Raw genomic sequence first — 16,212 nt, 5'->3', positions numbered from 1 at the left:
TCGCGGTTCAGGGCGCAATAGCCGACACCGTTCCAGCAATCACACCACAACGCTCAGCAGCACAGCCCACTGAAATCCAGGGGCTGATCTCAGTGAGAAAGCGTCTCAGGAGATTTTGGAAGCCCATCAGGCACCTGTTGTACAAAAAGCACATTAACAGTTTCCAGGCTACCATACAGGGAAAGATACAAACATTTAAAACCACACAATGGGTCAATACACTCGGAGAGCTACATCCCACACAACCTGATGTGTCGAAACTAGCCCGTCACCTCACCAAGGAGAAAAACTACGTAAAAACTCTACAAGGGCCTGACGGACCAGCATATTCAGCGGAGGAGAAAGCTGAATTGATGGCCAGAACACTATCATCGTCTTTCACAGCGAACCTGGTTCCCTCCGACGCAGCTTTCGCACTTGAAACGGACCAGGAGATCACACGACTTCTTTCACAGCCCACACACAACGAAATAAGACGTACTAGCAAACATGAAATCTCAAGGGTCATCAAGCATACCATAACTGGAAAAGCTGCTGGTCCCGATGGCATTCAAAACCGTGTCCTCCAGGAGTTCACGGATAAAGCTATCGAGTACCTAACACACACTGCGAATGCCATCCTGCAGCACTAACGCTTCCCTCAATATTGGAAGGCATCCAAGGCCCCGATGTTCAGGAAGCCCGGGAAAGACCACTTCCTATCACAAAATTACCATCCCATCAGCCTACTGTGCTCGCTCAGCAAGATTGTTGAGAAGGTAATTCTTAAACGTTCCACTAGGCACTACATTACCAATAACACCCCGAGGCCGAGGCAATTCGGATTCGGGAATCAGCACTCAACAACACAACAACTCCTCGTGTAGCGTAATATATCACAGACGGCTAAAATCCAACAAAGCAGCTGGGGCTGTGTTCCTGGACATTGAAAAGGACTTCGATCGTCTTTGGCACAACGGTCTCATTCAGTGATGCTGGTTTCCCTAGTGAACTCACACGTCTCATACACACATATCTCACCAATAGATGCTTCTGTGCTGACGTTCAAGGCAAACAGTAAACACAACACGGTATTCAAGCGAGAGTACCCCAAGACATAATCCTGGATCCTCTTGTTTAACCTGTACATCAATGACTTCCCAGCTGCAATAAACAGGACGGTAGCCATATAAGCGGATGACACGACCATCCTAGTGCAAGACTGGAAAGCGTCAAACATTAATTCATGTGTACAGACAGCTCTCAGAACTGCGGAGCCTTGAGTGGAATCATGGTGTGTTGAAGTAAAAAATCGACAAGTGCGAGGCTGTGCTGTTCACACGAAAACTGAAACACCTGCACAAATACCAAAACTGCAGAAAAATAACACTACACACAGGCCCTATATGTTTCTGTATGAAAGTGAGATATCTCGGTATCTGGCTGGAGCAGAAACCAGAGATGGGGGACCACAATGAATACGTCACCAAACGAGCAAACGCCAGGCTCAAACAGCTTTACACCATGCTCAACAGGCAAAACGCATTGAATAGGAGGGAGTCGAGGTCCATGTACACAGCACTAATTACACCAGTGATGTCGTATGCAGCTCCAGTTTGGGGATACGCAGTTCCAACGCATCTGCGCCCCCTGCAGAACAAAGTGATACGTATCGTAAGCAACACTCCACGGTACACACGAACCGCGGACCTTCACAGAGAATACCGCCTTGAAAGTCTCACTGAGATATACAAAAATCTTGCCACGCAACTGAATAGGAAAACGAGACACTCAAACAATCCTGTCATCCTTAACCTGGGTTACTACGATCACAACCACAGGTGGAAACACAACTGCCCAAAAATACTACTACTTAGGGACAATTAACCATCTATGGATAACATCAAGACACAAATATGGCAAATATTGGTGAACCTCCGCAGCACAGCTAAATTAACTGGCACCGCGAGGTGTAAACTAGACAATCAACCTGCAACGCAGCTAAGTCGTATTGCACACAAACAGCAAACAAACCCAACCAAAACTCTTAAACAGTGATCGATTTATGACCAATCGTGACCAACAGACCATTTATGTAACAATCTTGGCGGTGCAGACGCTGCAGCTGGCCCAGGAGACTTCGCAGGTGCCCAGCCCAGCAGTACCCCTCCTCGATACGACTGAGACTCTTTTATGACGACCTAAGCTATGACAACAATTGCAATATACCCAAGACTAATAACCACCCTACTCTTGCATGATCTGTTGCAGACAGCAAGAAATCGCTGCTGTTCTTACTCACCGAACAGACTATCGCAGTTTTTTCCCTTGGCACTTGACTTATCACTTTTTTCCTCCGTCCTTGAAACTGCTACCCTTCGTTCGCTTTTCGTTCACTACCTATCTCCTCGTTTCGACCATGTTAGTGGGTAATCCAATTCAAAATGGTTCAAATGGCTCTGAGCACTATGGGACTTAACTGCTAAGATCATCAGTCCCCTAGAACTTAGAACTACTTAAACCTAACTAACCTAAGGACACCACACACATCGATGCCCGAGGCAGGATTCGAACCTGCGACCGTAACAGTCGCGCAGTTCCACACTGTAGCGCCTAGAACCGCTCGGCCACCACAGCCGGCTAATCCAATTCAGACGCACGGATAACATAATGGTCCCACATCCCATGAAATCCTCGATTAGTAACTAACAATACGGAGGTGACAGTATATCTTTCGAGATAGTCACCACGTCGGTGTGAGCGTGGAGGGGCTCCACCCTTTAAAAAAAATGTCCCAGCTGACAGCTGCTGTTGCTGCTACTGTTGTGTTAAAGGCAGTAACTTTTGTGTGTCCTCATCTGTAACACTCACAGCAAAAAAGCTAAGGACAAACGTTATTAATTTATTAAAATAGGGCCGAGTATCTGTAAAATAGAAGTGCACGGAAGACGTGTAACTTTAGCGTCGCATTGGATTGCGGCACACAGGTAGACACAAAAGTGGCGGATTTCTTACTTATAATAACCACACTGTTAAAGAAAAAAAAATTGGCTAATACTTATTGGTAGGCTTCTGCTTTCCAGTGCTGCGCTGCTGCTGTTGGTGGTGCGTCAACTGGATGGACTTACGTACGGTAAATTATGGTGCTTGTGCAATAAACCCGCAGAAGTTAAAATTGCTCAAGGAGTGGGGGGTGGAGATTGCACGCCATTGTTTACTCAGTATTTTCGTAAAATGCGTGACGCCATTGGTTACAGGTGGAGGGAAAAAAGTTGATGCTGATGTCATCACTTTCGGGAATGCTGATGTTGACGTCAGCGCCCGCATCTCGTGGTCGTGCGGTAGCGTTCTCGCTTCCCACGCCCGGGTTCCCGGGTTCGATTCCCGGCGGGGTCAGGGATTTTCTCTGCCTCGTGATGGCTGGGTGTTGTGTGCTGTCCTTAGGTTAGTTAGGTTTAAGTACTTCTAAGTTCTAGGGGACTGATGACCATCGATGCTAAGTCCCATAGTGCTCAGAGCCATTTGAACCATTTGTTGACGTCAGCGATTTCCGCACAGAGCCTGCAGTGCCCCTCAACTTATGTTGTCATTGTAGCAGCGTGTGCATAAAATGGGGTTAAATGCAGAAATCCGGACGCTTGCTAGATTCTACAAGATCAGCACTTACGGCATGCCGGCAGTTCTGCAATCATAACCCAGGCACTGGGCCAATAACCGGCTTTTCGAGACATTTCGACAGGCCTTGTCTTGAACAAAAGAAGGCCAGCTGGGTTACAAATCGGCGTCCACTGTGTGTTGGCTTCTCCCAACGTCTCTCCACCATCTCATTGGGACCTCCTGCTGAGGTCCAGCTGCAGCCTGAGTGGGTTGGGGGTCACCAGTCTGCTGACACCTTGGACTCACCAGTCCCGATTCTGGCTCTAGGCCATGGCCGTCTGCTGCTAAGGCAGCATGCCAGCTATTTCCGGCTGCACTTACGAGAGCGGTAGCATTCCCCCTGACAATGAACACGACAGAAATATGTACTGCAAGCAAGGTCGCCACTCTGCAGTATTTACGGGAACGATGACACTGGCGCCTCCATGTCTGTTACCCGATCAGAGTCGTTGAATTCTGCCGCCATCCACTTCCTGTGGACACTGTAACACACTCCCGGAAATTGAAATAAGAACACCGTGAATTCATTGTCCCAGGAAGGGGAAACTTTATTGACACATTCCTGGGGTCAGATACATCACATGATCACACTGACAGAACCACAGGCACATAGACACAGGCAACAGAGCATGCACAATGTCGGCACTAGTACAGTGTATATCCACCTTTCGCAGCAATGCAGGCTGCTATTCTCCCATGGAGACGATCGTAGAGATGCTGGATGTAGTCCTGTGGAACGGCTTGCCATGCCATTTCCACCTGGCGCCTCAGTTGGACCAGCGTTCGTGCTGGACGTGCAGACCGCGTGAGACGACGCTTCATCCAGTCCCAAACATGCTCAATGGGGGACAGATCCGGAGATCTTGCTGGCCAGGGTAGTTGACTTACACCTTCTAGAGCACGTTGGGTGGCACGGGATACATGCGGGCGTGCATTGTCCTGTTGGAACAGCAAGTTCCCTTGCCGGTCTAGGAATGGTAGAACGATGGGTTCGATGACGGTTTGGATGTACCGTGCACTATTCAGTGTCCCCTCGACGATCACCAGTGGTGTACGGCCAGTGTAGGAGATCGCTCCCCACACCATGATGCCGGGTGTTGGCCCTGTGTGCCTCGGTCGTATGCAGTCCTGATTGTGGCGCTCACCTGCACGGCGGCAAACACGCATACGACCATCATTGGCACCAAGGCAGAAGCGACTCTCATCGCTGAAGACGACACGTCTCCATTCGTCCCTCCATTCACGCCTGTCGCGACACCACTGGAGGCGGGCTGCACGATGTTGGGGCGTGAGCGGAAGACGGCCTAACGGTGTGCGGGACCGTAGCCCAGCTTCATGGAGACGGTTGCGAATGGTCCTCGCCGATACCCCAGGAGCAACAGTGTCCCTAATTTGCTGGGAAGTGGCGGTGCGGTCCCCTACGGCACTGCGTAGGATCCTACGGTCTTGGCGTGCATCCGTGCGTCGCTGCGGTCCGGTCCCAGGTCGATGGGCACGTGCACCTTCCGCCGACCACTGGCGACAACATCGATGTACTGTGGAGACCTCACGCCCCACGTGTTGAGCAATTCGGCGGTACGTCCACCCGGCCTCCCGCATGCCCACTATACGCCCTCGCTCAAAGTCCGTCAACTGCACATACGGTTCACGTCCACGCTGTCGTGGCATGCTACCAGTGTTAAAGACTGCGATGGAGCTCCGTATGCCACGGCAAACTGGCTGACACTGACGGCGGCGGTGCACAAATGCTGCGCAGCTAGCGCCATTCGACGGCCAACACCGCGGTTCCTGGTGCGTCCGCTGTGCCGTGCGTGTGATCATTGCTTGTACAGCCCTCTCGCAGTGTCCGGAGCAAGTATGGTGGGTCTGACACACCGGTGTCAATGTGTTCTTTTTTCCATTTCCAGGAGTGTATGTCTATCCAGCCAGGAAGTCAATAAATTATTTGTCTCCATCGGCTGCCTACATCTTCTGTGTCAATGGTCCTCATTCACCAGAGAAACACTTGTCAGAAAAACTGTTGGAGGTTTGGAATGATGACAGTGACATTGGAGATCCCGCAGTAGCATTCTACAAAGACGTACAAGTAAGTGCTGCCTTTCAGTTTATTTTTATATGGGCCTGCTCGTTAATTTCCTGTCTTTCTTTTGTATCCGTTTTGGAGTATATTTTACGCTCCTGGTAGTGATAGATGCCTAAGATGGCAGTAAGTGAAAAATCATCAACTCGGGAAACGAATCAGAAACTGTTGAATCAGTTATCTTAAATTCGAGTTGCCAGTGAGGACTTGCTTAGGGAGGCAGAGAGGCTAGAAGCCCCCATATTGACTACAGTCTTGAGTAAATGTGGGGAGGCTCGTGATTCGTGATCATTTTCATCAAAACTGCCATTATCAGACCCCATTAAATTGGTAAACCTAGATTATTTAAATCAATTTCCATCTAGAAATGGAAGTACAAGTATTGATAAAATTAATGTCAGTTATTTCCATATCTAACTACTTAAATTCGACACTAATTCTTCTCCTGGAGGGCTACTTAAATGAATAGGCGAGAGTCCTGTTGAATTCATGTTGAACGAGGCCTCACAGAACGGATACAGGAGGGCCAATGTCGAACTATTAGTCCCACCAATGTCCCGAGCAGCTACTAGTTCTTTTCAAAGTGCATGTAGCGCCGCCACCGAGGGAGGTAGGATGCCAGGTGGGAAGCTGCTAGACCCGCGGGACAGGCGTCTTCTGTGCTAACTCGAATGGCAATGGTGCGTGTGTCCTAAGCGACGGAAGACTATTCAGTAATAAAAGACTGTTTTAACGTGGCATGTCCACCTGCGTCAGGGGTATCTTCTGACTTTCCCCACAAGTTAATAGCGACAGGACAGACGTGATTTTAAGTAACTGGATTCTGAAGGAGCTCTGTATTCTGGGAAACGCTGGGCAGGGGCCGGTTCAGAGATAGGCTGTAAGAGGTAGATTGAGAAGAGGTCAACCTGCATCTTCGTGCTTGGTAACATGGCACTAGCAGCCAAGCTAATTAAGGTTATTGAATTTTGATAAGAAACTATAGGAGCAGCTACCATTGGTTAACATAAATACACTCCTGGAAATGGAAAAAAGAACACATTGACACCGGTGTGTCAGACCCACCATACTTGCTCCGGACACTGCGAGAGGGCTGTACAAACAATGATCACACGCACGGCACAGCAGACACACCAGGAACCGCGGTGTTGGCCGTCGAATGGCGCTAGCTGCGCAGCATTTGTACACCGCCGCCGTCAGTGTCAGCCAGTTTGCCGTGGCATACGGAGCTCCATCGCAGTCTTTAACACTGGTAGCATGCCGCGACAGCGTGGACGTGAACCGTATGTGCAGTTGACGGACTTTGAGCGAGGGCGTATAGTGGGCATGCGGGAGGCCGGGTGGACGTACCGCCGAATTGCTCAACACGTGGGGCGTGAGGTCTCCACAGTACATCGATGTTGTCGCCAGTGGTCGGCGGAAGGTGCACGTGCCCGTCGACCTGGGACCGGACCGCAGCGACGCACGGATGCACGCCAAGACCGTAGGATCCTACGCAGTGCCGTAGGGGACCGCACCGCCACTTCCCAGCAAATTAGGGACACTGTTGCTCCTGGGGTATCGGCGAGGACCATTCGCAACCGTCTCCATGAAGCTGGGCTACGGTCCCGCACACCGTTAGGCCGTCTTCCGCTCACGCCCCAACATCGTGCAGCCCGCCTCCAGTGGTGTCGCGACAGGCGTGAATGGAGGGACGAATGGAGACGTGTCGTCTTCAGCGATGAGAGTCGCTTCTGCCTTGGTGCCAATGATGGTCATATGCGTGTTTGGCGCCGCGCAGGTGAGCGCCACAATCAGGACTGCATACGACCGAGGCACACAGGGCCAACACCCGGCATCATGGTGTGGGGAGCGATCTCCTACACTGGCCGTACACCACTGGTGATCGTCGAGGGGACACTGAATAGTGCACGGTACATCCAAACCGTCATCGAACCCATCGTTCTACCATTCCTAGACCGGCAAGGGAACTTGCTGTTCCAACAGGACAATGCACGTCCGCATGTATCCCGTGCCACCCAACGTGCTCTAGAAGGTGTAAGTCAACTACCCTGGCCAGCAAGATCTCCGGATCTGTCCCCCATTGACCATGTTTGGGACTGGATGAAGCGTCGTCTCACGCGGTCTGCACGTCCAGCACGAACGCTGGTCCAACTGAGGCGCCAGGTGGAAATGGCATGGCAAGCCGTTCCACAGGACTACATCCAGCATCTCTACTATCGTCTCCATGGGAGAATAGCAGCCTGCATTGCTGCGAAAGGTGTATATACACTGTACTAGTGCCGACATTGTGCATGCTCTGTTGCCTGTGTCTATGTGCCTGTGGTTCTGTCAGTGTGATCATGTGATGTATCTGACCCCAGGAATGTGTCAATAAAGTTTCCCCTTCCTGGGACAATGAATTCACAGTGTTCTTATTTCAATTTCCAGGAGTGTAAATTCACCAGTGGAAGCACGGTTTTCGCCTGTGTGTATGTGGAGGAGGCCTCATTGGCTGGAAAATGGAAATGAGCGTACGGCATTGTGGGCCAGGAGCCCCTACTTATTTATTGCATTCGACGCCACATTGGGCGACTTGCACATCGAAGATGGGGATGAAATGATGATGAGGACAACACAACAGCCAGTCTCTGAGCGGAGAAAATCTTCTGTCCCAGCTGGGAATCGAACCTGGGCCCTTTGGCGTGGCATTCCGCCGCGCTGACCACTTTTTTATCTTATTTTTTTTGTTATTTGTCGTTGTATTTGTTCGCGGCGGACGTCCGATGGAGCTTGTTCAAGTTCATCGTTTATCCGTTCACTCAGTTTTTCATTACAGAGGGCAACTAACCCTCTGACCGAACACGCTGAGCTACCATGCCGGCTTACTCAGCTAACGGGGGCGGACATTGGCTGGAACACGAAATAAGACTGATAGTGAGAGTCAGATGCTAATTGGTTCTGATCCCCACCACAAAAAACCCCAATAAAGGGTAATTATATTAGAATTGAGAATGTAAGGAAGACTGTTCACTTATTAGAATTTATCTGATTGGTTGGCACTCGGAAGAAACACGCACTGCCATTGGCGATCAAAACCATGCACAATGCTCATACCCAAAAAGAGAGCAAAAGTTCACTTCTTGTTGGGAGTGCTCTGTAGAACGTTTCCATCTGAGACTTGACACGTGGCACTTCAGCCGAGAGAGGAACTTCGATTGTGGGCTCTGATGCAGAGCAGCCTTTGATACAAGACAAATGACTTACGATTTTCAGCAGCCACAGCAGCCATTCACAGCCTCCGGTAACTGTAAGTACGATGAGCAACAGCAGCATGGGCAGACCAAGCTGTAGGATGTACGTGAAGATCACCAACCAACGTTAGGATTTTCACATTTCAGAAATGAAGTATGCTTGTTAGTAACCACAGGCTCCACATGTGCTCAATCGAGGCAGCAGGTGGTTGCATGGTCCTTTCTGTTATTCTTTCCTTCCTCCTTGATTATCAATCAGCAGTCACTGTTTGCACTTTGTGAAATTAACTGCTTTCCTTAATGTGTGCTGATTTATTTATTCCAGATCCATTATCTGCACTTCGCCAAGATGCTGATTCCTTAATTCAGTTGTAACTTCTATTAATATTTCGTGAACGTAGCTGTTCAATGTCATTTGTGCACTTTGTGTATAATTTAAAATTTGCAAGAACTTCTATAAAATAGGGCTTTATAGTCACCATTTTTTCATTCGGTTTGATGACTCCCCCATTTTTATCATCTTTGAGAGTTACAGCAACTGTGTTTCATGAATGTAAGGGCCACATTTGTGTAAGTAATTCATTTCGTTAAGTTATCCATTGCGAAACACCTGTAAATAAACTCACATGAGCCTAAGGGAAGCGATCTGTTTATCAGTACAGTCACACAATACAATTCATTCTGTCACTCACAGGGGTATGTCGATTGTTCAGCCATGATCTCTCAATAGCTTCTTTATGTAATCTTCGTACAGCTGCAAAATAAGGGAACTGGAATGACGAGCGCTTATTAAGTACTTATTAAGTACGGTTCGACTGAAACTGGTAGTTGATGACAGACCATACATGATGTGTCACAAACAACAGCGGAATGTCAATCCATCCAGGTTTTGCAGGAGTAGTGGAACGTTGTAGAAGAAAAAACAGATATTGATACTATCGAGAACACCTTAATCGGATAACTTAGAGACAGGGAGACCCTGCGATGAGTTATGTCGATCATAAGAAAGATAAACATTAATGCATACAACTGACAGTAGATGACAACACCAGTAAGACTATTCCGCGGGAAGTAGAGCCAAGAGCACCGTCTTTGTGTGCCTTTGTGTATGTTGCCTACTTAGATGTAGCATATATGGAGCATAAATGGAGTTTCCTCAAACAATAAATGATACTGTAACGGCCACAGTAGCTTTAGCAGAGATTGATGCACTTACGAAGCCTAGGGAGATGAAAGTGGTTTTTAACACTGAAGTCATGTGTTACGGACGTTTTCAGCCAGGATTCTGTGTTACTGTAGGAAGTCGCAAGCAAAAAGTGTAAACAGGCCGGACACTCTGTATGTAATAGTGAGTGCTGGGATACCTGAACACGGGGTTCGAGGCTGCAGGATAGATCTCGCACCCAAACATTAAACATAACAGAGAACGCTGCAGCCACATTGCTGCATTCCAATTGAAGATTAGTCGAGGCACCCAATGCAGAAATAATGGCAGACTATTGGTTACTTGTCTTTATACGAGGAAGAGTCTGCCAATTTTTACTGGGTTTAGGATCACAGTCTTGCAAGACCAGTCAGGTCGTACTTAATGTAAAGAAACTGAACCCACCTCAGTGCAGGTTGAGTGGTATGGGTGTAGGTATTATTCACCCAGTCAGATTGGTAGAATCAGAATTATGAATGCGAGAAAAGACTTTCAGGCTTGCTTAGAGGTTCCCCCTGGCGTAGGCTTAAGCTATGTCGTCGTACTTCGGCTACGTAGTCTGATTCAACATCATGTCAAAGTCGATCTGAAGAAACACATAGTGGCGCTGGCTGGGGTGTTGTTCCATCTCTGTTCTACTCCCGAAAGAACCAAAAAGAGGTAAGGCAAACCGCATGCACAGGGCAGGTCAGCTAAACTGTGTTCTAGGTCTTTTAGACTCGACTCGTAGGATACAATAATGAGAGGTGCAGAAAAGACAGTCTGCGTTCATGCAGGAGCCGACGCGCCAGTTTATAATGCATGTCTAGTTGAGCCATTTCTGGAAAATGAAGAATTGGATGAGGCGCAATGTCTTATTAACTGCACTCTATCCTATATATAAAGCACAGCCACAGCAAAGTAGTGCTCAACAGGTTGGACAATTTCGGTTCACCAGAAGTGGGGCTTCACGAATTCTGCCGGTACCTAACTTGAAAGTTTTGGGAGAGGAAGAATTCGGTAGAGATTGTACGAAAGAATATTAGAAGTCTTTACACTCTGTCAGCTAAACCACATCGTCAGGACCAAGGCGTCGCATTTGGAATTGAGAAGATGGATAGATCATTAGAAAAATATGCAGAGTTGTTAAACATTCTTGGACCACTGCAGTACACCGTTCATGCAATATAAGATCCCCAATGGGAATCAATCACCAGTGTAAAAGAAACCATATCGAATCCACATCATGTACCATTTAAAACTCCATTTGGTTATTATCAAAGAGCGTGCCAGTCCACGGTCAGTACCAACAATAACTGTACCGAAAACGGGCCCAGACAGGTGTGAGGCTCTGTTGAGAGTTGTTGTTGTTGTGGTCTTCAGTCCTGAGACTGGTTTTATGCAGCTCTCCATGCTACTCTATCCTGTGCAAGCTTCTTCATCTCCCAGTACCTACTGCAACCTACATCCTTCTGAATCTGTATAGTGTATTCATCTCTTGCTCTCCCGCTACGATTTTAACCCTCCACGCTGCCCTCCACAACTAAATTGGTGATCCCTTGATGCCTCAGAACATGTCCTACCAACCGATCCCTTCTTCTAGTCAAGCTGTGCCACAAACTTCTCTTCTCCCCAATCCTATTCAATACTTCCTCATTAGTTATGAGATCTACCCATCTAATCTTCAGCATTCTTCTTTAGCACCACATTTCGAAAGCTTCTATTCTCTTCTTGGCCAAACTATTTATCGTACATGCTTCACTTCCATACGTGGCTACACTCCATACAAATACTTTCAGAAACGACTTCCTGACACTTAAATCTATACTCGATGTTAACAAATTTCTCTTCTTCAGAAATGCTTTCCTTGCCATTGCCAGTCTACATTTTATATCCTCTCTACTTCGACCATTATCAGTTATTTTGCTCCCCAAATAGCAAAAGTCCTTAACTACTTTAAGTGTCTCATTTCCTAATCTAATTCCCTCAGCATCACCCGACTTAATTCGACTACATTCCATTATCCTCGTTTTGCTTTTGTTGATATTCATCTTATATCCTCCACTGAACACACTATCCATTCCGTTCAACAGCTCTTCCAAGACTTTTGCTGTCTCTGACAGAATTACAATGTCATCGGCGAACCTCAAAGTTTTTATTTCTTCTCCATGGATTTTAATACCTAATCCGAATTTTTCTTTTGTTTCCTCACTGCTTGCTCAATATACAGATTGAATAACATCGGGGAGAGGCTACAACCCTGTCTCACTCCCTTCCCAACCACCGCTTCCCTTTGATGCCCCTCGACTCTTATAACTGCCATCTGGTTTCTGTACAAATTGTAAATAGCTTTTCGCTCCCTGTATTTTACCCCTGCCACCTTCAGAATTTGAAAGAGAGTATTCCAGTCAACAAGGTCAAAAGCTTTCTCTAAGTCTACAAATGCAAGAAACGTAGGTTTGCCTTTCCTTAATCTAGCTTCTAAGATAAGTCTTAGGGTCAGTATTGCCTCACGCGTTCCGATATTTCTACGGAATCCAAACTGATCTTCCCGAGGTCGGCTTCTACCAGTTTTTCCATTCGTCTGTAAGGAATTCGCGTTAGTATTTTGCAGCCGTGACTTATTAAACTGATAGTTCGGTAATTTTCACATCAGTTAACACCTACTTTCTTTGGGATTGGAATTATTATATTCTTCTTAAAGTCTGAGGGTATTTCGCCTGTCTCATACATCTTGCTTCCCAGATGGTAGAGTTTTGTCAGGACTGGCTCTCCCAAGGCTGTCAGTAGTTCTAATGGAATGTTGTCTACTCCCGGGGCCTTGTTTCGACTCAGGTCTTTCAGTGCTCTGTCAAACTTCACGCAGTACCATATCTCCCATTTCATCTTCATCTACATCGTCTTCCATTTCCATAATATTGTCCTCAAGAACATCGCCCTTGTATAGACCCTCTATATACTCCTTCCGCCTTTCTGCTTTCCCTTCTTTGCTTAGAACTGGGTTTCCATCTGAGCTCTTGATATTCATACAAGTGGTTCTCTTTTCTCCAAAGGTCTCTTTAATTTTCCTGTAGGCAGTATCTATCTTACCCCTAGTGAGATAAGCCTCTACATCCTTACATTTGTCCTCTAGCCATCCCTGCTTAGCCATTTTGCACTTCCTGTCGATCTCATTTTTGAGACGTTTGTATTCCTTTTCCTGTTGAGAGTACAGGTATTTAAATCAAAACCTAATCACATACATTTACCCAACACCTAACATCACAGAAACAAAAGATAAGCTGGGGCAATACCATTACTTTATGACCACATATATGTGGGGTGGGTAGAATAAGCTAGAGGTAGCCGCAAAGGATTGACCGAAGACAACATTTACCCTCGTGTCTCGTCATTTTAACAGCGAATCCCATCGGCACTGAAGAATGTGTCGGCAACATTCCAGTGCCTATTGGACACTATACCACGTGGTTTGTAATGTGTTCTGCCCACTCGTCTAATATAGGGTGCCTAGGATGCTGTTTTCTAGGATCGCTAGACAACAATTCAAGCAAATCGTATTAATGCAGTTTATTGTGGTAAGTTAAACTGTCAATACTTAACTTTGCGTATTCACAAAGGTATGTCGCAAGCCAATGGCGACATGCAAATAATCAATGTGCTTCGATATATATAATTTCATTGCAAGACAAAAAATACAATCCCTAAGTCACTCCTGTAGTATTTGTATGATGGCTCGTCTTCCACTCCGGTCTTGGCTAGGCGGCGTGGCGCTTATATTCTCTTTGCGTAGAGGCCGCTCCTGGCTTGGTGTCGTCTTAGAAAGGGATTCGTCAGCGTACTGTTGGCTTATGTCATCTCACAGCCGTCTCTACTCTTCTGTTCTTAATCGTCGTGCCAACGTTTGTCATTATGCCGGAACAGTTTGAAAGCAAAGCACTGCGTGATGTACCCGGATGATACTGCAGTCTTCTCTACAGACATTCAGGAACTCATGGTATGCTTCCGTTCCTTTGCAGTATGACTAACGCTAATTTAACAAAGTGTCACTTTGTGCTTAAAGAGATTCACTATTTGGGACGTATTATCAGCCAGCATGGTGTGTGAACTGATGCTCAGCTTGTGAAAGCCATGTTGGATTAACTACATCTAGAACAGTGAAACAGTGGAAGGTAACTCTGGTGGGACTTTTTCACTGACTGAGATGTTGGCAAAATTTAGTGTACTAACAACATTTATTTTTTTCAAACAAGTCATAAACTACACTAAACAAGTTTTAGATTGAATACCCTGAACAACTAACAGGTTATTTATAACTTCACTGGGTGGATCCTGATTGGCAAAGACAGTTTACCTAGGTCATCGGTGAGTCAAATACTCTGGCCCTACAAATGTGGACAATGCAAGCTGAATTGATCTGATGCTAAGCAGACTTTATTTGATCAAACCTACTAAGGTCCCATCCCACATGACAGCACAAACTCATGTCGAACCAGAGCAAGCGTTAACAACTCTGTGTCTCTGAAAAAAAAAGACACTGCCAATTACTGGCTTTTTAAAGTTTTTGCAGAGGGGGAAGAGATGATTTTTTTAAAGTGATTTCTCTTCCCAAGGCAACAAGCAAACAGACACAATCTCAAAGGTCTTTATGTAAATTTCCAGTGCCTTGGAGTTTGTTCCTAACTATCAGGTGTAATGAAGATTCTCTCTCTAAACGTTTCTCAGATGCCAGAGTTTTATTATACAAATGAGGCAGCTGAGGGAAGTGGTTCATTGGCCTATTTGCACTATCAGCGAACACGAAAACATGTGAATTTTTATAACAAGTGGCTCTGCACGTTTACGGCTCTATGGTGCAGATGCGTTCCTTTGGACCAGCGCCCCAGCCCAGGCTTCTGCTGGCGCTGTGGCAGGTATCATGGCACTGTTCTGCTGGAGCCCTGTCACGATGAGGGGCTGCCCTGTCTGCCCTGTACGGCTGCGGCCCTGTCCAGTAAGATTTACTAAGGGATGGGTTCGCCGCCAATTGCTTTCAACTCCCAACAAGCCGTTTCTACTAGCTAAGAATCATAAAAATACCTAATGCTTTTAGTGCCTTACCAGGTTCCATCAATGACTGCTCAGGCCGTTAACTTTCTAGAGTCTCACTCAAGGTGCGTCAGGTTGTAATGAAATTTTTAATAATTTTCCGTATGCAAAAAGTAGGTGAGAGAGTAACTTGTCCTCTCTCAACAGGTATGGTCCTATCTTAGGATAGTTAATTATTATAGAAGATTTGTGCTGAAATTTACAGAAATAGCAAGACCACCTGACACATTTGCTGAAGGAGGGTTACGTTTCAGTGGATACCAAAAAATATTAAAGGTTTTATTGACCACTGGTCACAACTTCACGTTCCTGATTTGTGAGAAAGAATGTATATCATCGTGTGATTCAAGCAACCATGCCTTGGGTTTTTTCTTGAGTCAATAAACTGATGGAGCAAAGCATCTGGTACTTTATTCCTCTAGCCAGTTAAATAAGCCAGAGGAAACCTACTCAGACACTGCTTTTTCTGATTTATGGAATCACTTATTTCCATTACCATTTTAAAGATACAACACATCATGCAGCACTGAAATGACTTCTGGGCATTAATGATCCGTCTACCTGCCTGACATGGTGGGCTTTACAGTTAAGTGAGTTCAACACTGAGGCCATAAACTGTCCTGGAAACAATCTAGTAATACAGAAAGTCTAAGTTGGAAGATACACTCTGTAGAATGTGTTGGTATATCTGTGGATGAGTGGTGAAAGGCTCAAGCCATGGACAAATATTGTCAACAATTCATGATGCACATTCAGTTCAGAACTGATTATGAAGTATTATCCAAACAAAGTGTGGTTGATGCACAGTCACGCTGACAATTTTATGTGACAAAGCATTAACGGAGGGTCATGACTCTATTTTAGTAAAATGTGGATGCTGACAAGTTATGAAATGATGTGTTTCACAGTATTTTTGGAGGAAATCGGGAAACAAGATGTGGTATACTTTGTAAGAAAATGCATTCCATGTGCACAAAGAGCTTAACTTATCCGAC

The sequence above is a fragment of the Schistocerca americana genome, chromosome 3, assembly GCF_021461395.2.
Source record: "Schistocerca americana isolate TAMUIC-IGC-003095 chromosome 3, iqSchAmer2.1, whole genome shotgun sequence".
Taxonomy (NCBI): domain Eukaryota; kingdom Metazoa; phylum Arthropoda; class Insecta; order Orthoptera; family Acrididae; genus Schistocerca; species Schistocerca americana.
The sequence above is the reverse complement of the archived record's forward strand: the minus strand, read 5'-3'. Positions refer to the sequence as shown.